This window comes from Cherax quadricarinatus, chromosome 34 (assembly GCF_038502225.1).
Source record: "Cherax quadricarinatus isolate ZL_2023a chromosome 34, ASM3850222v1, whole genome shotgun sequence".
NCBI lineage: Eukaryota > Metazoa > Arthropoda > Malacostraca > Decapoda > Parastacidae > Cherax > Cherax quadricarinatus.
In genome coordinates, this window is record NC_091325.1 from 4,697,248 (window position 1) to 4,724,402 (window position 27,155).

The following is a 27,155-nucleotide window of genomic DNA, read 5'->3' on the forward strand; positions in this document are numbered from 1 at the left end:
GTGCAAAATTAAAATTTTTACATTAACATTAATGAAAAAAATATATCTTTAAACGTATAAGAGAAAATTTAAGAAAGGACTTAATTTTTAAATGAGTTCTTGCTAATTGTCCAGTTTTACATATTCGGCACGACATATATATATACACACACTTAGAATGTATTTTAGACCTTTGACTAGTGGTGAAAAGGTTACATACACGGTACCGTGAAAATAACCACCCTACGGGAGCACTATTTTCACGGTACCGTGGAAGTTATTCCCAAGGCACCCTGCTACAGCAGCTTCTGCTTAGTACTGTTCCCTTCTGTATTTTTACTCCATTTTTTGTTTCAAAAGAAATAAAAGACCAAATGATACCATAAATTTATTCATGCAATGTATTAGAAAAATACAGAACTATTATTTAGGCAGCGAGTGTGTTGCTACTGTAGATGTAGTCATTCATGACAGCCACGTAGCCGACACTACAGCTGCACAATGGCAGTTTGCTTTCATTAGCCTGTGTTCTGACTTCCTTATCCCTCAGTGCTGAGCTTTATCATGACGATACAGCTCAACACTGGGTGTTAGGTAGTCAGAATAATGACTTTGCAAACACTTTTCACCATACCTGTCTGCACCTGGTCACGTCCAGACTACCCTGGACCCACCGCCTTCCTCACCCAGCTATGAAGTATCGATAACGCTCTTTCCAGACACCCTCCCCATATCAGTGCCCAACCTTCCATGTGGTTTTAAAGCTGCATAGTGGCTTTGATCACCACAACAGCTTGAAAGCACACGGAGGACTGAGTACTGATGGGGACAATGTTTGGAAGGGACGTTGTTGATATTTCCTGAGTAGCGAAGGCAGCGGGCCTAGGTACATGGGCATGGCCAAGTCACTTTTTGGTCCACTAGACGTGTGGATATCACCGAGGATCGCCGTGAGTGGTGGTGTTGCAGGTGGCTGGATGAGAGCCAATGGAGTCCCCGGACTCGACCATGTGTGCTACTTATCTGGATCTGTCCAGACACTTGGCACTACAGCTGCAGCTCTCCAGACCTGAAGCACAAAAGAACAGTAGTTTAGGCTATGCGGCTGCATCTCATAGCAATGGGACATAGTCCTATGTGCTAAAATAATCTGTACGTTATCTTGTTCTCTTCAAATTATTAATATGTTAGAATACAAGCAGTGTAATTTAGGCAATATTGAAAAATCTGATTATTAAATCGTTAAGTTAAAACTTATGACGGCGAAATTTTTTTTCAAAAGAAGAGAGTTTCGGCCGTAAATTTATATAATCTTGAGTTTAAATTATCATAATCACAACCAAGCGCTAAATCTGTAAGGGTCATACGACACTGCAGGGTAGGGTATGCTAGAAGGTGTAATATGCGTGATCAGAGATCAGCGAGGGGTAAAGAATAGAACAGAGATAGAGTCAGAAAAAGCGGTGAAGAGTGCTAAAGTTTAATCAGAAGTGGTGTAATAAATCTGTTGCTGTCAAAAAGTCAAAGAGGGAGTCTGTGTCAAAGGTGGGGCCGTCGGCGAGGAGGGAAGATAAAGTAAGGATGTTAGAGCGGTGATGAAGTCGGAGGTAAATTCTGCGTGCTCGTTGGTAGACAGGACAGTCCAATAAAATATGGCAAACTGAAATTGGAACCTGACATTTCTCAGCGTAGAACTGGGCACCTCGCCATGAGATGCCCAGGAGACAGGACGGTATAATAGCTCGAGTTTAAAACAGTACAATTCTAGTTATGGAGAAGTTATCAACCGGCAAGGGTTGGGAGTTATGTGGGAGTTTCCCGATGATATGAGCCTCAGGCAATATGTTCAGTACAATGCTTACCCCTAGGTCCTTTTCCTTGAGTAAGATTTACTTTACTTTCCAGGAGTCTGTATTTCGCTTGTGGTCTTCTCTGCCCTTCCTCGATTTTCCGAACTTTGCATTTGCTGGTTAAATTCTAACAGACACATGTCAGACCAACCCAGCAGCTTGTCCAGGTCCGTTTGTAGCTTCCGTTCGTCTTCTCTTTAGTGTCACATCTACAAACTGGGATACCTCTGACTATCACCATCATGCCGCTCACATACACATGGAAGAGTACTTGTCTAGCTGGAACCCCACTAGTTACACTTGCCCACTCCGACACCTCTTCTTTCTTTCTCGTAAAGTATTCACTGACCAAGAGGTCAATGAATACTTTACGAGAATGGACTTCTGTGTTATTCCTGTCTGCTCTAGTTTTTGTTCCAGTCTTTTGTACGGTATTGTACCTAAAAACCTTACTAATAAAAAATATGCAATCAACCCATAGCTTATTTTCTGTTTTACATGTGTGTGTGTGTGTGTGTGTGTGTGTGTGTGTGTGTGTGTGTGTGTGTGTGTGTGTGTGTGTGTGTGTGTGTGTGTGTGTGTGTGTACTCACATAGTTGTGGTTGCAGGGGTCGAGTCACAGCTCCTGGCCTGTGTGTGTTCGCTGGTTTGCTGGTGTGCGCGCGTGCACGCAGGATCGTGCGTGTTTGTGGAGAACAATCAAAGGCACTTCTCAGAGCCAACAACAACATAACTGTCTTTAACTACAATATCAGATCTTTAAGCAAACATTACGATGACCTCATAGCATTACTAAATTCCTTGCATGCCAGTATATCCATCATTACTCTCACCGAAACCTGGCTAAAGCCTGATACTACATACGTCTATGACATTCCTGGTTACACAGCCATACACAACTGTAGGCCAGATCAACTAGGGGGTGGCACAACTACATACTACTCAGACCAACTACAATGTATCACTAATACTTGCACAAGGGATGAACATGGGGAATATATAATAGTTAAATTCAAATCCAAATACCTACAAAAACCTCTCACAGTGATAAACATCTACAGAGTACCGCAGTCAAACATTAGCCGTTTTAGTGACAACCTAGGAAGTATGATAACTGATGCACGCATGAACAAAGATCACTTACTACTCTCAGGTGATTTCAATATAAATCTCCTACAAGACCAAGACCCACATGTTACTGAATTCACAAACACTGAGTAACTACATGTTGCTACCAACAGTAACAAAACCTACAAGAGTTAGAGACTAGTGTTTCCCTACTAGACCACATCTGGACCAACACCATATCCCCCTTAAGATTAATTATAGCATACAATACTAACAAGTAGGTAAGAAAAACATGCAATAGTTAGGTATCTTTATTCGGAGAATGAAGATACGTAACTGAGGTACATGCGTCTTAATTGGCCAATTGAAGGTTGAAAGGCAGATCCAGGAGCTGTAACTCGACCCCACAGTACTAATGAAGAATAACGTATAAAACGTGGGAATGTTTTACAGCTACTTTAGTCACCAGGTCGACGGAGGAAATGTGTCACGAAGAACCAACGTAGTTTTGTGGTGTTACAGCGGATCTGATGCACCTTCCCCCCCCCCCCCCCCACTACTGACAAACTTCATGGTCCGGATGTGGCGTCATAGTTTGTTTCATATCATTATCTTCATTATCATTTTTATTAATTTATTATGATAGAACAAAATCCTGTCGACAAAGGGTCATTAAGACTGCACTTGTTTACCAAGTAGGTATTAGGTTTGTCAGCAAACAGGACAATTGTCTCCTGACGCCGCTCATAGTCATAAGATGACCAACAGCTGAACAAAAATTGTATAGAAGAATGATGTAATTCCTGATATGACGGCCATGGGACTGGCCACAAGTTACGCCTTCACAAGTATTGGTGTACAAGGCATTGGTGGTAGATATACTAGTCTATAGCACTGGATTAACAAGAATTGTTCTAGTCCTTTTAATGAAGGTGGAATGGGTATTACAAAAAAAAATATTTCGGGCAGGGTAAACACACACCTCCTTCTATTCCCATATTCAATGGAAGACACTGTCCCTCAGCATGATGACGCTTCCCCTCATGTGTTTGAGTAGCCATTATCTCACTAAAATTAATTTATACATTAAAAGCCACTAACTGAAACACTTTAGTAACAATTATTACATTATTAAATTTGCATAGCGAACATTTTTATCCCATGGACATTAGTAACTTGATACTAAGGATTCTGGCATGAAAATCAAACTTTTAGCTCACGTGTGCCAGTAGTCGCTTATTGAGGTCCCCGGTCCCAGACCAGTCCTCCTGGTTGCTGGGATGATCGATCAAGCTGTTGATGCCCGCTGCCAGCAGCTAAACTATGCTACATATCTACCCACTCTCTCACTGGCTGAAAATAACACCTTAAATAATAATAATCTATTAACCAATGAGTGTATGCCCTGCTATTACGAACGCAGGTACTCTTGATTTATGGCCAGATAAGACCATAGATCAAGTACTCAGAGAAAGAACAAACCTCGATAATAAAGGCAAACACAAAGGGTATTTTCCAAGAATTTATATATTCCCTCCACTAATATTTACAGTAGCGTAGGGCAGCAAAATAAAAAGAGCAAAGTGAGTTCACTCACTTGGCTTACAACTCTCACAAAGTGTCGGGGCCAGGAGCCGAGTTTCGACCCCTGCAACCACAATTAGGCGAGTACGTGTACTCAGCCTGCTAATGAGGGTGACTCCAATCAGGGGGGGGGGTTGTAAGTATAGAATGAATTCGGCTCGAGTCCACCTCTTACCAATTAGTTGTATAAATCTGACAGCAAATCATCACTACTTGGGGCCCCTACAACTACACCGACCTAACTACCAGTTTGGCTGGTACAGAGGGAATACAAGAAGTGATCGTGTGATGAACGTCGAACGTGGCACATGACACACGGCACACCTGCAGTATTCTCTCTGGTAATATAAATATTTCAATGGTTCTAATACTGTAGCTAAATTTAATCAGATTTCAATACTGTAGATTCTATAATACAATAATAATATATTGATTAAAACATGAACAGTTAAGTAACAAATAAATTGCGTTCCGCATCATTCCCCTTCCCCACAGGTCTCTGATTCAAATATCTGAACCCAACCTCACATACCATGAATCAAAATTGATTTCCTTTGATTCCCCAGGTGCTACATGATTTCTATGGAGTTAACGGTTACCCAACAATGAATAATAATAATCTTATTGGAAAATAAAAAAAGTCATGAAAACGGCTCTAGTTACGTCAGCTGATAAGGCAAGATAATCTAACGGCACTTCCAAGAGCCTTAAACAGTTTTAACGTTTTAGCGGACGTACATCCACCTCCAACGGTCAAATCCCCGGAATCTAGAAACCGAGTGTTCAAGGAAAGTTTTGAACAGTAAGAATGTATGGATATTGTGAGGACTGACAAAGACCCAGCAACACGTTAGTAACTGCTAGATCTGTGTTGTTCAGTATCACCCATAGCTGACAAGGTTAAGTAAGGTTTGTCAGGAAACATGACAACTGTTTCCTGACGCGGGTTGTAGTCATTTGACCCGCAGCTGGAGCTTTTGGTCATTTGATCGAGGCCTTCCGTTGGCTTACCGGTCTACCCCTTTAAAAATAATGGTTATAATTATAACCATTACTATAACCACATAATTATAACCATGAGGCTTGGTCACAGACCGGGCCGCGGGGGCGTTGACCCCCGGAACTCTCTCCAGGTAAACTTCTGGTATCTAACGGTGCTCTGCCTTCAAACCACGGGTATAGTGAGTAAAATGGTGAAAACAATAAAAGTGTAAGTCTGGGAGTGCAAACGTTTGTATGCAACCTCGCCAGCACGCCCACACACGCGCCCACATATAGAGGAAAACCCTGATATGCTAGTTATTATAGAGACAGCTCTCAGGATTATATACGGGTTATTATGATCATGGGGGAGCGCTAAACCAGTAGGATTATACAGCGCCTGTGGGGGGGGAGGCATTCAGGCTCAGTTCAGGGAACTGGAGCACAGATCCAATTCCCTAGATCAAGAGCCCCTCACCAGCGTGAAGGAACCTCCCTTGAGGGGTATATACGGATTATATAGTAGATACCATAATATATGGAAAGACAAAAGTGATAAATAACTGTCGGTGAGGGGCTCTTGATCCATTCCTTGGAACAAACCTGAATGCCTCCCATTCCCCAGGTGTTATTATGATACTTCTTGGTGTAACTCTTACCCCTGATTAAACTATAATCAAGTGTTAGGAGACAGTGGAGCGCGATCAGAACAGGACAATGACAAACAGTGCAATAGAAAACATGAAGAAACAAAAGGTGAACTATTGCCAGGAAATTTCAACCACAAGGAAAAATTTTCCAAGACTACGCTTGAAGAAAATGAGAGGGAAAGGAGATAAGTAGCAAAACTCGCCCTGATTTTTTTTTACACAAAATTATTATTATATGGCCGGAAATATTTGTGGGAAATTAATAGATACAACCGGAAATGGGAATGGCGAGAGAAAGAGAAAGTGAGAAACAAAGAATACAAAAAAGAGGGATTATGATGGAATGAGACACATCGAAGTGCAATGGGAAAGAAGTGGAGGGCAAAGATATGGAAGAAAGGATAGAGGTAACAAAGTGCCAAGAGGCAAAGGAAAAAAGTTCCAAACATTAAGAAAAAAAAAATTCATGGTCCAGTCAGTTATCAGTTGTAGGACCACTACTGTTGTAATTTCTAAATTTATTGTTCATGACCCCTTAGAGAACGTATAAGCAATCAGTTATTGCCATTTTAGTCTTAAGCCTAAATTTGCCCGAAATGCTCTGCATAACAAAGGGCTATCTGCACGCACACTTAAATGTCACCCATCTCTATACAAACATTGTATGCTGAAATAAAGATTATTAACATATATGAATGACCTATCAGAGACAACAGTCTCATGCGTCACTGTGGATGATGTAAAACTAATGAGAGGAATAAACCACTGGAACGACTGACAAAGAACAGAGATTTTAGCAAAGATGCCTGACAGTAAAGCCAAAACAGGCTTACGTGGTAATGAGCCAGCTTTCAGAAAGGCAACTGTAAAACACAGAGGCCAAGACATTTGGTGACCCGAGTGATGCGGTTTGTTGAAATATCCTGCATCACTTGGTCCAGTGCACTCAAGGATTGATGTATTGTGACCATTTCCATGAAGAGTCCATAAAAAATACATCTTTTATTTCTCTCTCTCCCACGGATTTCAGAAAAAAAGAATATTTTATGACCTTTGAGGACAAACCTACGCCGCCATCCACCCTGATGATACGTAGGGCTTCTTGCCCCATCAACTAATATAGTAGATGCAAGCTTGTAACACGAAAATATTTTCAAACTGCCATTTTAGGTTTTCACTGTACTATATAAAACTGAGTAGGTGAAACATCGCACTAAAAACGTTCTTTTTTTTGTGCTGCACGTCCTTTTTAAGCATAGGTAGAGTGTACAAGAAGATAAAAAACAGGTTCTCAGCATGATCAAACCAGCCAGAGAAAGATTATGAACATTGGAAGGTCATGAATACTGGGAAGGGAGAGATATAACCTGTTACAGTATAGATTGGGAGGAGCGCAACTTTAAATATCGGGGAAAAAAATGACCTGGTGTGAATATCACAGCCATCTGAATGACATAGGTAGCATATGCATTACTGACAAATTTAAGATGCCTTCAGAAACATGCCACATTTTGTCAGGCACAGCTTAAAAGTAAGCGGCACTAGCATGACGCAGCTTAAGAAGATCCAGAGCTTTGCAACCAGATTAGTTCCGCAACCGAAGAGGCTAAAGGTACTGAAACTAACGACCATGAAGAATAAAAGAACCATCGGAGATACTGGTAGCATACATGAAACTCAAGATACATTGAGAGAATGGATAGGAAAAACAGGAGAGGAATTGGGACAAATGACATTAATGAAAGCTAAAACGAAGGTGAATCACGGGGATGTTGGGAAGTACTTCATTCTTTAGTAAAATTGAAAAATGTTGAGGAAGCAAATTCTATGCATGGTTTCGAGGCTAGAATCAAGTAATGTCAACTGCATGAAGAAAGGATAGGCTAGTGGCTATAACAACCCCAGCACCCACGACTAGACGAGTACACGCACTTTTAAAAAGGTACAAGCAAGATAACATAAAACTTCCACAAATGTGTAAGGTGAGAAGCTTTGAATATACGAGTACCTCACACTGTCTAATAATAGAATGGATTAGCTGACAGCCAGCACTCGGCTTTTTTTTTTTTTTTTTTTTTAACCATGACGTTATAAAATCGTCATGCATTTTCAAAAATGATTCTTAGCAATATATGTATATACGTATGTGTGTACTCACCTGATTGTGGTTGCAGGGATCGAGTCACAGCTCGTGGCCCCGCTCTTCACTGGTCACTACTATGTTCACTCCCTGCTCCATGAGTTTTATCATGTCTTCTTAAAGACATGTATGGCTCCTGCCTCCACTACATCACTCTAGACTTCCACTTCCTGACAACTCTATGGCTGAGTCCCTGTGACTCATCTGAATTTTCAACTTCCAAGTTGTGACCCCTTATTGCTGTGTCACATCTCTGAAACATTGTGTGTATAACAGTTAAAAAAACATTAACAATATAAATTCTAAATAACCAATATACAGGCACTGTACATAAAGTTGTCAGACATAAAACCAGTTTAACAATGAACAAAAAACTACGAGATACGCGAAAAATTATTCACGTACAAATGCTGACAATAAGCATAGCTAGAAACAATACCAAAAATCCGAGTAAGTCAAGACTGGTAAAACCTGTACAAGATACATAAAAAACTACTACTGGATAAGTAATATGGAAGAAACATACGTAGATACATAACAGCTGAAGCGAGTTCTCTTTAACAGACTGTGACGATGTCAGGAAGGTCACCACAATGAGAAGGTCACAGCCTGACTGACCACAGAGAGGATAAGTTCATCTATGGGAGTAACCAACTGTGCCGGAGCTGACTGGTTAATTAGAATATCAACTACTCAACAGGTCATCGAGTCCGCATGTCACTAGCTCAGGAATTATACTTTAATACTTTAAATAACGATTAAAGAAAATTTTCAGCAATTATACAATAAGAAATACATATACATAATCTCTGTTAATATAGTGTATGAGTGTTTCTTAATGACGGTAAGCAGTAGTTTAATATTTGGAAGGTTTGTTTGTCTCAATACTGGTTTCATCAAACGTATGTACGTACGTGTGTGTGTGCGTGTGTGTATTACAATGGGGGTATGAATATTAAATGAGGGACTACGTGCAATAGACCAGTGAACTACCCTGGGCGAGGCTACACAACACGCAACACACTCACCTCTCTAAACTGTAAACATACACCAGAGCTCTCAGATTCATACACACACACAAATGCTTTCAAACGCGCACACAACTCCTGGAGAGGCCAGGAGCTGTGAATCGACAGGTAGACATATAGGGGAGTACACTCGTACGCTCTCAGACGGATGCACTTACACGGCCGCTCAGACACATTCTTCACCAATGTCCTCAAGCACACTTACTGGAATGGTCTCAGACACGTTTATACATCAGACACAATCACTCACTAACGTACACACATATACCAACGTTCTATAATGCACAAGCAGACGCTTTCAAATGTACACAACCACCTGCTGGACATTCTCATATAGTGCCTTTCTTTTGCAAATTTAACACAAAGAACATAACCAAGTTAGATGAGGACTTTTGTAAACAGCAATAATATATATGGGATCCCAGTGAATGGGCAGGAAGAGGCTATCCGCCTCGCTGGAGCTGGTAAGGGAAAAGGTAATGACATTCAGTATCATTGTACGTGGCACAGGATGTTTGGTGGTGTCATCCTGTCCTTGTGAACTGAACTGTAGCTTCGACGAATTGTGGGTGATTGAATTAAGTTGTGCACAATAGTCTGCTAGGCTGCAACGTCCGGAACAGAGGTGTCACATAGTAAAATATTGGCAGGTTGAAAAACCTAGTATTTTTATCCGTATAAATACGAATGTTTCTTATTATGAAAGAATCTCACGGTCACATTCACACTTACACAAAGACACACACACACGTAGCAAGGGCATGATGGAATCAACACTTAATAATGTTAAGAAATTGGAGAAAGTGCAGAGGTATGCAACGATCTAGCCTCAGTGTTATGGGTTATGAGCTATGAGAGGCTAAAGGAACTGAACATACATCATCACAGGAAAGAACAAGGGGAGACATGATATACAAAATTCTGAGGGGAACTGATAAAGTACACAGGGATAGACTGCAGGAGAGGGAACGAATAGGTGCACAGGGGCATAATTGGAAGTTAAATACACAAATGAGTCATATGAATGTCAGGAAGTACTTCTTCAGACTCAGGGTAAACAGGAAGTGGAATGACCTTGACGAAGTTGTGGTGGAGGCAGGCTTCATGCACAGTTTTAAGAGCAGGCACGACAGGGTCCACGAGGCTAGGGGAGGGTGAATCTGGCAAGCTGAGAGGTGGGGCAGGAGCCAAGATTCGATCTTTACTATCACATCTAGGTGAGTACATAAAGGTGAGTACACACATACACACGTCTCTCTCTCTCACTCGTTAAATATTCATTATTCTGAGGTTAGCAGGACAATGTTCATATCGTTGACCTTTACAACAACAGTGACCGCTCCCTAAAGTAACTCGCTTATTTACATCTAACAAATTGTTTTTCTTACGGAATACCACTGATTTTTACAGACCTTACATTAAGGGATAAGAACTACCATACAAGGATATAACACCCCATTCCCCAGTATGTCACCCACAATGGTGACATTTCTGGGTAGGGTGAGAATTTTTTTTTATATTTTATTGAAAAACGCAATACACAATTATACATGTAGACAATGTAAGCAATGAAACGTATCCATTATATATAACAAAAGAAAACTCCACATTCCCTACCTTAGCACTAAACTTATACATAAGAAAACACACGTTCAACTAAAAAAGTTTGATACCCCCCCCAAAAAAAAACAACCATCACACATAACATACATTTAACTAAACTAAAGACAACCCACAGCTTCAAATACAGGTGGATTTATTACATCCAAAATTGCAGCCATAAACACAATATGCAATATAACCCAAAGAATGTCACAGGTATTTACATTTTACATAAAACTGTATGTACGAAGACATTCTCAATTGTCCAAAAATTCTTTACACACTTATTATTATTGTATATTAAACTTCATATCAAATACATAATACATAACACCTCAATAAATTACTAATCAAATAAAGGTTAGAAAATAACAATCTCCACACCTCACCACAGAAAAACTAAACACAGTATAATATAACAAATGATTCGTCCCACCTCACTTCCATACACTACATCATCCTACAAGCGAACAAACACTACATCCTACAAGCGAACAAACACTACATCATCCTACAAGCGAACAAACACTACATCATCCTACAAGCGAACAAACACTACATCATCCCACAAGCGAACACTACATCATCCTACAAGCGAACAAACACTACATCATCCTACAAGCGAACAAACACTACATCATCCTACAAGCGAACAAACACTACATTCATCCCACAAGCGAACAAACACTACATCATCCCACAAGCGAACAAACACTACATCATCCTACAAGCGAACAAACACTACATCATCCTACAAGCGAACAAACACTACATCATCCTACAAGCGAACACTACATCATCCTACAAGCGAACAAACACTACATCATGCTACAAGCGAACAAACACTACATCCTACAAGCAAACAAACACTATATCATCCTACAAGCGAACAAACACTACATCATCCTACAAGCGAACAAGCACTACATCATCCTACAAGCGAACAAACACTACATCATTTAACAAGCGAACAAACACTACATCATCCTACAAGCAAACAATACATCATCCTACAAGCGAACAAACACTACATCATCCTACAAGCGAACAAACACTACATCATCCTACAAGCAAACAAACACTACATCATCCTACATGCGAACAAACACTACATCATCCTACAAGCGAACAAACACTACATCCTACAAGCGAACAAACACTACATCATCCTACAAGCGAACAAAGACTACATCATCCTACAAGCGAACAAACACTACATCATCCTACAAGCGAACAAACACTACATCATCCTACAAGCGAACAAACACTACATCATCCTACAAGCGAACAAACACTACATCATCCTACAAGTGAACAAACACTACATCCTACAAGCGAACAAACACTACATCCTACAAGCGAACAAACACTACATCATCCTACAAGCGAACAAACACTACATCATCCCACAAGTAAACAAACACTACATTCATCCCACAAGCGAACAAACACTACATCATCCTACAAGCGAACAAACACTACATCATCCTACAAGCGAACACTACATCCTACAAGCGAACAAACACTACATCCTACAAGCGAACAAACACTACATCATCCTACAAGCGAACAAACACTACATCCTACAAGCGAACAAACACTACATCATCCTACAAGCGAACAAACACTACATCATCCTACAAGCGAACAAACACTACATCATCCCACAAGCGAACAAACACTACATCATCCTACAAGCGAACAAACACTACATCATCCTACAAGCGAACAAATACTACATCATCCTACAAGCGAACAAACACTACATCATCTTACAAGCGAACAAACACTACATCATCCTACAAGCGAACAAACACTACATCATCCCACAAGCAAACAAACACTACATCATCCTACAAGCGAACAAACACTACATCCTACAAGCGAACAAACACTACATCATCCCACAAGCGAACAAACACTACATCATCCTACAAGCGAACAAACACTACATCATCCCACAAGTGAACAAACACTACATCATCCCACAAGCGAACAAACACTACATCATCCCACAAGCGAACAAACACTACATCATCCTACAAGCGAACAAACACTACATCATCCTACAAGCGAACAAACACTACATCATCTTACAAGCGAACAAACACTACATCATCCTACAAGCGAACAAACACTACATCATCCCACAAGCAAACAAACACTACATCATCCTACAAGCGAACAAACACTACATCCTACAAGCGAACAAACACTACATCATCCCACAAGCGAACAAACACTACATCATCCTACAAGCGAACAAACACTACATCATCCCACAAGTGAACAAACACTACATCATCCTACAAGCGAACAAACACTACATCATCTTACAAGCGAACAAACACTACATCATCCTACAAGCGAACAAACACTACATCATCCCACAAGCAAACAAACACTACATCATCCTACAAGCGAACAAACACTACATCCTACAAGCGAACAAACACTACATCATCCTACAAGTGAACAAACACTACATCATCCCACAAGCGAACAAACACTACATCATCCCACAAGCGAACAAACACTACATCATCCCACAAGCGAACAAACACTACATCATCCCACAAGCGAACAAACACTACATCATCCTACAAGTGAACAAACACTACATCATCCCACAAGCGAACAAACACTACATCATCCTACAAGCGAACAAACACTACATCATACCACAAGCGAACAAACACTACATCATCCTACAAGCGAACAAACACTACATCATCCCACAAGTGAACAAACACTACATCATCCCACAAGCGAACAAACACTACATCATCCTACAAGCGAACAAACACTACATCCTACAAGCGAACAAACACTACATCATCCTACAAGCGAACAAACACTACATCATCCTACAAGCGAACAAACACTACATCCTACAAGCGAACAAACACTACATCATCCTACAAGCGAACAAACACTACATCATCCCACAAGTGAACAAACACTACATCATCCTACAAGCGAACAAACACTACATCATCCTACAAGCGAACAAACACTACATCATCCCACAAGTGAACAAACACTACATCATCCCACAAGTGAACAAACACTACATCATCCCACAAGCGAACAAACACTACATCATCCCACAAGCGAACAAACACTACATCATCCTACAAGCGAACTTACACAATCACGTATATTTAGTAATATTTTGCAAATATAATTTCCATTTTTAAGTAACAAACTTCTTCTACCATATAATAAAATATACATAGCCATTACTATTAAACATTAACTTAAACAAGTACTATATTCTTATTCTACAGACCGCAGCATTTCTTGCCTCACCATCCTAACCCTACTTAACACATTGTACATGAACACGTCCTTATATACCCATCACGTCAATAATATTCATTGAACTTCACCGAATACTAATATAAAACCCATACTGAGTACATGAAATTCTCTCTTACATACTGCTATATACACTTAATGTATGATAAAAATCACACACATTACATTATCTCATTATTAGCAGTACATTTGGTACACAGACATATTTATCACGCCCGCATGTCCTTTGCTTTAGTACAACCACCAGTCCTGATAATACATTACAACATATTCCAAATTTAACTTATCCATTAGATACATCAGTAAACCATCCTGAGTATGACCGTATACTTTTCACATTCACACAAATATTGCTCATTTCCATGTCCATAAAAATCTTAACAACGTTTCCCTTACGAACCACCACAAACTTACTTAAAACACACTCCACAACTACGCTGCCATTTCACACCATATCAAGGAACTCCTCATTTATTTTATTATTTTATTATCACACTGGCCGATTCCCACCAAGGCAGGGTGGCCCGAAAAAGAAAAACTTTCACCATCATTCACTCCATCACTGTCTTGCCAGAAGGGTGCTTTACACTACAGTTTTTAAACTGCAACATTAACACCCCTCCTTCAGAGTGCAGGCACTGTACTTCCCATCTCCAGGACTCAAGTCCGGCCTGCCGGTTTCCCTGAACCCCTTCATAAATGTTACTTTGCTCACACTCCAACAGCACGTCAAGTATTAAAAACCATTTGTCTCCATTCACTCCTATCAAACACGCTCACGCATGCCTGCTGGAAGTCCAAGCCCCTCGCACACAAAACCTCCTTTACCCCCTCCCTCCAACCTTTCCTAGGCCGACCCCTACCCCGCCTTCCTTCCACTACAGACTGATACACTCTTGAAGTCATTCTGTTTCGCTCCATTCTCTCTACATGTCCGAACCACCTCAACAACCCTTCCTCAGCCCTCTGGACAACAGTTTTGGTAATCCCGCACCTCCTCCTAACTTCCATACTACGAATTCTCTGCATTATATTCACACCACACATTGCCCTCAGACATGACATCTCCACTGCCTCCAGCCTTCTCCTCGCTGCAACATTCATCAACCATGCTTCACACTACATCAGGGCTCTGGTGGCCTGGTGGTTAACGCTCTCGCTTCACACGGTGAGGGCCTGGGTTCGATTCCCAGCCAGAGTAGAAACATTGGACGTGTTTCTTTCCACCTGTTGTCTATGTTCCCCATCAGTAAAATGGGTACCTGGGTGTTAGTCGACTGGTGTGGGTCGCATCCTGGGACACTGACCTAAGGAGGCCTGGTCACAGACCGGGCCGCGGGGGCGTTGACCCCCGGAACTCTCTCCAGATAAACTCCAGATCTCCAGAAACACCCATATAAGAGCGTTGGTAAAACTATACTCTCATACATTCCCCTCTTTGCCTCCAAGGACAAAGTTCTTTGTCTCCACAGACTCCTAAGTGCACCACTCACTCTTTTCCCCTCATCAATTCTATGATTCACCTCATCTTTCATAGACCCATCCGCTGACACGTCCACTCCCAAATATCTGAATACATTCACCTCCTCCATACTCTCTCCCTCCAATCTGATATTCAATCTTTCATCACCTAATCTTTTTGTTATCCTCATAACCTTACTCTTTCCTGTATTCACCTTTAATTTTCTTCTTTTGCACACCCTACCAAATTCATCCACCAATCTCTGCAACTTCTCTTCAGAATCTCCCAAGAGCACAGTGTCATCAGCAAAGAGCAGCTGTGACAACTCCCACTTTGTGTGTGATTCTTTATCTTTTAACTCCACGCCTCTTGCCAAGACCCTCGCATTTACTTCTCTTACAACCCCATCTATAAATATATTAAACAACCACGGTGACATCACACATCCTTGTCTAAGGCCTACTTTTACTGGGAAATAATTTCCCTCTTTCCTACATACTCTAACTTGAGCCTCACTATCCTCGTAAAAACTCTTCATTGCTTTCAGTAACCTTTCATACGTTCTCAAATTCTGAGACGAGCCCGGTGCAACCCCTGAAATTCCTAACACATCCCCCCTCCTTTTTTTTTTCTCACTCCGCCAACAAACCTCTGACATTCATACTTCGATATCCTTCAGGAAAAGCCCTTTCCCATCTACTTCCGTATATCCCCCTATTACGACTAAGTGTTTTGTACATTGTTGCAGCCAATACCTTCTTTTGCACCACCCAATCCCCATTACCCCTCATGGCCCATGATACGAAAACAAAATCCGTTATGATGTACACCAAAGCACGCTGCACAGACTCTTCCACACCTCCCACATCTAAACTCAATGCCCTTATTACCGATATCCCTCCCCCACCTACCCTCCTCAAAATCCCACCCATCCACTCCCGTATACACTCCAAATTTTTACAAAAATAACTACATGAAAAGCTGTCTCCCTATCCCCACACGCCCTACATACGTCCTCCACCATCAACCCTCTCTCCCGAAGCACCACACCAGACGGCAATATTCCATGAAGGAAACGAAACATTACCTCTCTCACTCGCGGTCTGATGCGCACCAACCGCAACCTTACCCAAATGTCTCCCCATGCATACATTGGGTATATGCCCTCAACATTCGCAATCACCCTCACCCCTACAGCACGCTCCAGAACACCTACCCAGGGTGAGAATTAAGGGGAATTTTCGCTATATCCACTGCACTTGTTCACCTAGCAGTATGCAGATACCTGGTTGTTAGTTGGCTCTTGTACTCATCTATATGTACCCACCTGCAATCACAAATAGGCGAGTACAAGAGCCAACTAACAACCAGGTATCTGTATACTGCTAGGTGAACAGGGGCAGCGAATGTGGCGAAAATTCCCCTTTTCGCCCTACCCGGGAGTCAAAACCAAGACTGTCAGTTGTGAACCAGTCGCTCTGACCACTAAGCTACAGATCATCCAATACAGAGGCAACAGAAACAATAGAGATGTGAAGACGATGAAATCAGTCCATCACCCTGGCAGACATGGTTATGAGGTGGTCAGTCCCTCAGCCTGGAGAAGAGCTCTTCTCCAGGCTGAGGGACTGACTACCTCATAACATCGTCTTCCAGGGTGATGGACTGATTACATCATTTTCACATCTCAACTATTTCTGTTGCCTCTGTATTCGACTGAAGATGCCTACTGTGTAGACAAAACGTTGCGGAATAAAGATACCTAACTATTACACACGTGTCTTAATTATCAACGTGTATATTGTATACAATCATATTCACAGGTCATCAAATATTTTGGCTATACATTTAATTAATCGTATCTTAATGACCAGTTACCGACAATAGTGAGAAAAAGACACATAAGAGAGCTTGGTATACAAAATGCGTATACAACACATTCGTTATACTGTACATATACCAGGGGTAAGAAGAACAAAAGAGATGACACAGAAGATATATGTTGAATGTCAAATGAAAGCTGTTGGTAATTAATACTTACCAAAACTAAAGTTATGGTAACTAATATTAGGTGAAACCAGTCTTACAGCAATCAACACTTGTCAAAATATTTACTCACCGAGCCTTACTGCAACACCCTTCCAAAAAAGGATGGGGATGGAGACGAGGACAGATAAACAGTGCAACACACTAACTAATGAGACACTTGTGCAACATTTGGGTATCTTTATTCTGGAAACGTTTCACTAGCCAGTGACTTCTTCAGTCCAATACAGACTGGCTGGCGAAACGTTTCCAGAATAAAGATACCCAAATGTTGCACAAGTGTCTCATTTATCAACTTGTAGGCTTTCTAAAATCATTTACACACACACACACACACACACACACACACACACACACACACACACACACACACACACACACACACACACACACACACACACACGAGCTTGGACTCGACCCCTTCAACCTCAACTAGGTGAGTACACACACACACACACACACACACACACACACACACACACACACACACACACACACACACACACACACACAGGAGCTCGGACTCGACCCCCGCAACCTCAACTAGGTGAGTACACACCAGAGCAAACTAGGAGACATGAATCACCAACTCCAATCCGCTTAACTTGTCCCATCGTTCAAACTTAACGTGTATTGCTTATATTTGGAAAAACTAATGATGTTGCGTCCATTTTGAAAATTATGTAAATAAATTACATAACTAACTTAGGAATCAGAGAACATGTTGCTGAAATTAGGCTTCCGAGCACATGCAAACACACACACACACACACACACACACACACACAAATGTAGTTTCAAAATAGCTAATTACATACATACAGAAAGGTCCAGGACTCGATTCCCGGACATTAAGAAGGCCGTGCAGCTCTCCTAGTGCCTGCTGCTCCTGATCAGCAAACAGTAAGCAGGTACCTGGGTGTTAATCACTTGTTATAAATCTCATGCCATGAGTACATTTCTGTTATTCTAGATCAAAATAGCTACAGATAGCACAAATTGGCAATAAGCAAAAGAGAACAAAGAACTAGAACAAGGAGCCCAAAAAGTGACCCTCCAAGCCATGGGGCAAAAGAAAAAAACAACGAGAAATGGAGAGACGGAAACTGTATAAATCACAGAACATGTGGGATTCAAACCCATGGCAGGAGTCATTTGTTTAAAATCATATCATTAAGATTTCGTGAACAAGCTATATATTTAAACTGTAGAGGCCCTCACTCCTTCCACGGAACTTGAGTCTGACAAACCCCCTAAAGCCCCGGAAACCTCTAACACATATAAACCATACCATGGGTGGGGCTTGAACCCGCGGTTAGAGTCGTTTGTTTGCTATCGTGTCATTACGATTTCGTGAGTCACTCTAACGCATATATTCCTTCTCCCGAGCGTTTGCCTCTCATCTGCTCTAAACGTCTTATTGTTCCACGAAACAATGATGGAAGAATGCCGCCATTACCGGCCATGTCTATGCAAATCTCACCTCTCTCCTTCATTGACTCGATACAGTCTTTGTCTTCTTCAGGTTTGGGACAGTTCTCCGCTTGTAGTGTGCAGCTTCCCACCATATGTAAGTTGTGCAAACAATACATGATGTGAGATCGAACATGGGCTATCCAGGTGGCATTATTACACATGTACCCCCTGTACTATGATAGTATATTCCCACACAATATCCCTGCACTGTGATGGTACATTCCCATTCTTTACCCTTGCACTGTGATGGTATATTTCCAAACTGTACCCCTGCACTGCAATGGTACATTCCCATTCTGTACCTCTGCACAACGATGCGGTAGGATGTGTGACTTTCATCTAACACGAGTTTGATCCCAATGGCCTTTCCTTCGGGTGAAGCCCTTTGCTTTCATGTGCCTCTCTTGAGATTGTACTAATGAGCCACGCGTATAAATACTATACCGCTGACATGCTAAGGCTTCGAGAGTCCTAAGTTGCCTATAAAGGTCATATGGTTTAGCGCTTAGTTTTGATTATAATAATATAAAGGTTATTTCAAAATCCAAGCAATCTTTTAGGTGAACAGGAGCATACTTTTTAAGACAATTCATGTTTGCCCTTTCCCGAAATTGTAAATCACTATAAAAATCCAACGAAACTGTAAATCTCAATAAGTATACAGCTAATCTTCAAACCACTCGTCAAGAACGTAATAACTTCAATGTTACCAGAGTTCTCCGAGACACTGAGCTGATAAATGTGCCTCACTCGCTTTATAAATGTTTGGAGTTAATTATACACTTCTGTACAGGTTTATATGTCCCTGCTTTCTGAGATACATAAACCATTAGACAATAAGCTCACAGTGTGAAGATGGTGAAAAAGGTTGATTACCATTATTTCCTTCACAAGATTATTATTATATTTACACACACACACACACACACACACGTCTGAAGACTCAGACGAGTCAAAGGGATGTTAGGAAGTATTTCTTCAGTCATAGAGTTGTCAGGAAGTGGAATAGTCTAACAAGTGATGTAGTGGAGGCAGGGACCATACATAGCTTTAAGACGAGGTACGACAAAGCTCATGGAGAAGAGAGAGGACCTCGCAGCAATCAGTGAAGAGGAGGGGCCAGGAGCTGAATTATAAGTATCAAGTAAACATTACGATTAGCGGTAGTACCCGTCCCTACCCCTCCAGCGGTGGGAGAGGGAGAGACACAGGGAACGACAAATATATTAACACTACACAGTACCAACATGTAGATGAGTAAGATATATGTGCGTCTGTTGGGCATTTTTATAGTCGAAGCGTTTGGTCTACGTGGTAGGCTTCGTCACTCGAATACACAGGCGACAGAAGCAGTGGAGAGTAAAAATGAATTGAATCAGTCCGAAAAGCTGTTGCTCCTTTATTATAGAATGGGAAGAATCTTGTTGGCTGTGATGGGGTTTTGATTCAAGGCATAGGAGCTACCCTTCCCTCCCTGGATCAAACTTGATTACCTCCAATTTACCCAGAGCACTTTATGACCTTTAGGTATTTAGAGCTTACATGTGAATACAATAAAAAATAGAAATTATCATGAGGAAGGTCATTAGAAATTGTGCAAACTGACCACATTAAAAATGTAGTAAACTAAATTATTATTTAAAAATATTGATGAAACTATTGTCAATTTGCATCAACGTTAATCACATTAACAATTCGTTATATAATACCCGGAATAAGACTTCCCAGACACATGGGCAAGGAGCAGAAGAACAGGAACCCAAAAACCACGACAGTAACAGAAAGACAACTGAGAGTGTGGTACACAAATGCAGATATAAGAAACAAGAGTGACGAGTGGAAAGAGCCAATATTTGCAGCATCCTCAGACATCATAGCACTAATGGAAACAAGGCTCACAGTGATAACAGATGTAATCTTCCCAGAAGGATATCAAATAATGAGAAAGGACAGGAAACAGAGAAAGTGGTGAAGCAGTGTGGCTAATTAGGAACCAGTGGATTTTTGAGGGAATGAAGGGATAGATGGAGAGGGGCCATACAACTACATAGTAGGGACACTCAGAACTCTGGGACCAAGTAATAGCAGTGATGTACATGCCACCACTAAACAGCATGAGACCACAATAGAAATGTGAAAACAACAAGAGAGGAACGGTGGATAGCTAGTAAAAGTACCTAAAAGAGCCCACACATGCAATTCAGAATTACTGATCATGAAAGACTTCGCCCATAAGAAAATAGACCAGGAGAATCTGCAGCAACATGGGCAAGAAACGTGGAGGTGGTGGTGGAAAATTACAAGTGTCAGCTTGTCAGGAATTCAGGTAAAGAAAGAGGAGGGGACAAATCACAAGAATTTATAACATATTTACCCTAAGTGACTCGGATATAGGAATTGTCGAATATGAAAGGCCCCTCAGTGCTAACGACCATGCAGTACTGAAGTGAATATGGAGAGAATCACAGAGCAGAAAGGGACAAACCTGACATCTAAAGAAAAAGCTATGACGGCATAAAGCAATTCCAAAAGGGAGTTCCATGGAAAAGGGTTCTAGATGGAAAGATAGTGAACAAAATGATGGATATGTACCTGTAAAGTGCCAGGAGGGGGAGGAGAAATTCGTACCCAAAAGCAGAAGCGCAGACAAGAAAGAGTGAGACCATGGTTTACCCAGACATGCAAAGGGGCAAAGGCTAAAAGTGCAAGAGCATGGAATAAATATGGAAAGACCGCTGAGAAATAGATAGAAACGAATTTGCATCAATAAGACAGGCTCAACGACAATTTGTGAATGACATAACATTGAGAGCCAAATCTGAACCAAAGCTGCTATACAGCCACAACAGAAAAAAGACAACAGTGAAGGACGAACTAATAAGGCTGAAGAAGGAAAGAGAGGAACTCACTAGAAATGACTAGGAAGTCTGCATGGATCTGAACAAAAGATTTAATTAGGAATTGTAGGTGGAAACAGAAACACTATCAGAGAATCAAACAAGGAAGAGTGCACCAGCAAGTACTGGAGCCAATATACACAATGGGAGAAGAGACGAAGAAACTACTGAGTGAGCTAAAAATACCTCGAAGGCAATGGGGCCAGATGACATCTCTCTGTGGGTTCTATGACAAGGCGTGGAAGAACTGTGTCAGCCACTAGCTGTGATATTGAACAAGTCAATTGAAACAGGGCAACTATCGGAGGTGTGGAAAACAGCGAATGTAAACCCTCTGTTTAAGAAAGGACACAAACAATAAGCGTTAACCTATAGGCCAATGTCAATGACATGCACATCATACAAGGTTATGGACGAGAGAGAGAGAATAACATATATATTGTACGTATGCCTTCATACTCTCTTCCCTTGTATGTTAACTTCCTATCCATCTTCGCCCTCTGTCCCGTCTCTGGTGAAGACAGAACACACGTTGCAGAACAAGCTTTAATTGGGACAACCTTTCGCTGTGTAGAGCTTCTTTATCAAGCCTCTGATCCGGTCACATGTACAGCACTCAACTTTCACTGTGGCGTCAGTACAAGGCTGACAAGGAGGTGCCCAGTTTGCTTGTCACCATGTTTGTTCAAGTGCAGGAAGGACGCGATGTTTGGTGTTGAATATCCGGAACGTGCCTGCGAGTTATTATTAATATTAGTAATAATAATATCATTATTATTATGTCCTTTGATGCTGTGTTCCTTTTTTACATTTCGTCTCTTGATTCAAGTAACTAAAACTATTCTCCCTTTCCTTGCATCACACCTGATAACCTTCCCTCCCCTTGACGCTGTATAAGCCCTAGGAGCTTAGAGCTTCCCCATAAATATAATAATAACTACCAGATGTGTCTCGGTGCCTGTGTGATCCGAGAAAGCTATCCCTGTATTCATAACCCCCAGCCCCCCTGTATCTCAATCCACGAAGTAGTGCAGAGTGCGGCATAAGTTTCTAATGAAGTTAAATATGTGGAAACTAATATTCCAATTTCCTCAATAAAAATGGGTATACACAGCCTAAAACTGGTGTCTACCTTCCACAGGGAAATACCTTTCAAGCCACTCCGTGGCGAAACGTTTCTTTAGTAAAGATCTTGATCTGCTCATGTGTGCCCTCATCTACATACCGTCGGTATCACCAGACTTCTCCAAGCACTGCAGTACAACGCTTCTTCTGCTAACATCAGCATTCAGTTACTGATCTTAATACTCTGTCTCAGCAAATACTTGACATGTTTGAGATGCTGTAGTCCTCTCAACTCCCGGTTTGATTCTCTTTGTATAGAATCTTAGAAAAAAAATAAACTTTGACGCTCTTCAAGCTAGACTAAGTTTTGTTCTAAATGTTGTGCTTCCTATGGACTTTCTGATTATCGTATGATTTGTACATGTAGTAATTTAATATAATCTAAATCTAAATTTAGACAGTGTCCACTCAACAGTATCTTACACTACCAGTGTCACTGGTAGTGTAGGAACGTTCATGTCTGTCACTGGTGGTGTGAGAGCGTAGTGAGAACGTTTATGTCTGAACGAGCAGTGTCACTGGTGGTGTGAGAACGTAGTGAGAACGTTTATGTCTGAACGAGTAGTGTCACTAGTGGTGTAACAACGGAGTAAGAACGTTCATTTCTGAACGAGTGACACTGGTGGTGTGAGAACGGATTGGGAAAGCCTCTAGGGAAGACTTAGTAAGACATCCTGGTGGTGGGGTGAACACGTGAACGCTCCTGCTTAGTAATTCCATTATAAGGTAGCACTCTCATCTTCAATTTGACACGGATTTCCTACACGGCTTGACCCACATCACTACGGTAACACTAAGCCTTTATTGACTCTCCTAAGAATGCTGAAGTATAATGAATAATCCTGTGGTGGTGGTGGTGGTGGTGGTGGTGGTGGTGGTGGTGGTGATAGTAGTAATATTAGCAGTATTTTTCTATTCATGTGGAATCGCTAAGCCTTTTAGGGTTATGCAGCGCCTGGGGAATGTGAGGTAGTCAGATCTGATCTGAGGAAGAATATGTTAGCTCCATTTCCTTGTTACAGGAACCCTTCACCACCCTCGAAGCACTCCCTTACCCTCCCCTTGAAGGAATGATAGACGCAGTGGTAGGATGGTTTAGGTTAAGTAAGGTTTGTCAGGAAACAGGACAAGTGTTTCCTGACGCGGGTCTTAGTCATATGACCCACCAATGGAGCTTTTGGTCATCTGACCAAGGCCTTCCGCTGGCTTACAGGTCCACCCCTTGAAAAATTATGGTTATTATAACCATTTTTGATCTAATGGTAGGAGTGACAGCCTCCTTATATCTGTAACACCTGGGTGTTAGCCGATAGTTGTGGGTCGCATCGTAAGTGTACCCTAGATAAGGCTGGGCTTGAAATAAACTGAGGTAGCATAATATCTCAGCCTGTACACATAAACTCATGAAAACTTACAGCAGTGATACAAGACATTTTAAGGGTTAGTAAATAAATAAGAGTAGCCTAATAACTCCTAGGTACCTATTTACTGGTAGATGAACAATGGTAAGCGTACTAACGTCTCGACACTGAGCTAAGATGCTTCCAAGGGAAATTATCTGTAATACATGAGTGTTGGTGGGTAAGAGTTGGACCTGACTAGCTTGTGCTACTAGGTCTGATGCCGTGCTCCTTCCTTAAGTGGAAGTGACCTGATTAGGTGGGTCATTGGGCTAATCCGGGGGGGGGGGACATGGACCTGCATCGCGTGGGTCAGTAGGCCTGCTGCAGTGTTCCTTCTTTCTTATGTTCTTAATTGCTTACAACTACAGCAGCCATGATAGTAACGGCACGTCAGGATGTTAAAGTCACTACACCATACACGTCTTCTCATCCTTGCAATATGCAAAATGGAGTGAGTGATGTTGAAAGTGTTTCTTCTTCTTTTAATGGGGGGGGGGACCCCTACCTGTGTGGGAGACGGCCGGTTTGTGGAGAAAACTATATGTTTTTTTATTAATATATGTGAACCAAAATAGCTCTTGATTAACAAAACAGCGCATAAGAGGTAAAGTAAGATGAAGCCGGATATAAGTGTTTATTAATAGATCGCCAGGGGTGGCTGTAGGGTGGGAGGAACGTCAAGTGTGAGGGACCAGGGAGGAACGTCAGGTGTGAGGGACCAGGGAGGAACGTCAGGTGTGAGGGACCAGGGAGGAACGTCAAGTGTAAAGGACCAGTGAGGAACGTCAAGTGTGAGGGACCAGGGAGGAACGTCAAGTGTGAGGGACCAGGGAGGAACGTCAAGTGTGAGGGACCAGGGAGGAACGTCAAGTGTGAGGGACCAGGGAGGAACGTCAGGTGTGAGGGACCAGGGAGGAACGTCAGGTGTGAGGGACCAGGGAGAGAGTAACAGCAGTAGTGTTATGCTAGAAAGAGAGGGACGACAGTGTGGTGCTAGGGAGAGAAACAGCAGTAGTGTGGTACTAGGAAGAGACTAACAACAGTAGTGTGGTACTAGGGAGAGTGTAACAGCAGTAGTGTGGTACTAGGGAGAGAGTAACAGCAGTAGTGTGGTACTAGGGAGAGTGTAACAGCAGTAGTGTGGTACTAGGGAGAGAGTAACAGCAGTAGTGTGGTACTAGAGAGGAAGGTATCCAATGCTTCACATCCGCATGCCATCTGTCGGGTTGTGGTGAATCCGAACCTTCACAACCCACCCAAGAGGATCTGTCAGTAATGTTTTATGCTCGATCAGTGCTTACCTTCTGCCAATAACAACTTTTCATTTTACTGTTCAAGTTAGGCTATGCCACCCAAGTAACTAGGCGAGAAATGACAACTTTGCTATATTACATCGAGTTGTTGGAATGTTAATGTTGGCAACTTGACTTCGTAGGGAGAACCATATCAGCAATGACACTGATAAATAACAGATTCTTGCATGCGAATCAAATAGTGAAATCGTTTCCACAGAATATGCTGAGCTGGAAATTCCACTGGCTTTCCTCGAAGTAAATCTAAAAATGAGGACTGGCGATTAGGTTAGGTTAGATAAGATTCGTCAGGAAACAGGACAAAGTGCTTCCTGACGCGGGTCTTAGTTATATGATGACCCGCAGCTGGAGTTTTTGGTCATCTGACCGAGGCCTTCCTGGCGATGTTAGCTTTGCTTTATCAGAGAGTGGCCTGTTACTATGGGTGATAACTTAGTTCACCACAGTGGGTCTTGCACCAAGATATCACGTCAGCCCAACTTCACCACTTTCCTGTCACGTCAGCGTTCTAATGTCTCACTCAGCTACTCTGCCACTTGGTACAAACAAGGCTGCCTCAGTTCTCTCACATACGCTTGAAGGTGTAACTTTATTCAGGTACAGGTACACACAAATACAATTACATAAATTATCATACATAGCAGCATAAGTGTAGATTACCTAGGATAACCCAAAAAAGTCAGTGGCTTATTTCCATTGGGGTCCTTGTAATATCTTATTACTTGAAACTTTACAGTTAAAAAAACGCTAACTCAGCTATGTGAAAAAGTTACAATACAAGGAGATATACTAGGTGGAATAGGTATATGCAGGAATTTTAGGTGGATCTACAGACTTAAAATAATATATAAAACGAGGAGGTAGAGGAGGGGGAAACCGTACCTTATTTCTGTACCAAATGAACGCACGAGATGACGACAACTGAAGCGAGAATTTGAGTGCTATTGTTATGTCTCCAAGCAGATCGTTGGTGCCACTGACCAATGTTGATTACAGGTTTTTTTTTTTATATTTTATTTAAAACAAATGACAGAAATATATTAAAAAGATACACGACAACAGATTACTGCACTAGAATCTCACTTAACCCGAGACCTAATAACGACACCATACAGTACAGTGGTAATACACACTCACACACACCACACCGTATGTTACATTGGTATTACACTCACACACAACACACCGTATATTACAGTGAATATACACTCACACACAACACACCGTATA

The 27,155-nt window shown here is 41.6% G+C and overlaps 1 long non-coding RNA gene across 2 annotated transcripts; it reads right to left on the minus strand.

The window, feature by feature from the left end:
• Positions 1–354: 354 nt before the first annotated feature.
• On the minus strand, positions 355–26,931 carry LOC128693712 (uncharacterized). Of its 2 annotated transcripts, none has more exons than XR_011392755.1 (3): positions 26,808–26,931; positions 8,271–8,505; positions 355–1,048 (listed from the first exon to the last, which is right to left on the minus strand). It is a non-coding gene; the product is annotated as an uncharacterized lncRNA (long non-coding RNA). The 2 variants fall into 2 exon arrangements; XR_011392756.1 differs by lacking the exon at positions 26,808–26,931 and adding an exon at positions 8,779–8,931.
• Positions 26,932–27,155: the final 224 nt, after the last annotated feature.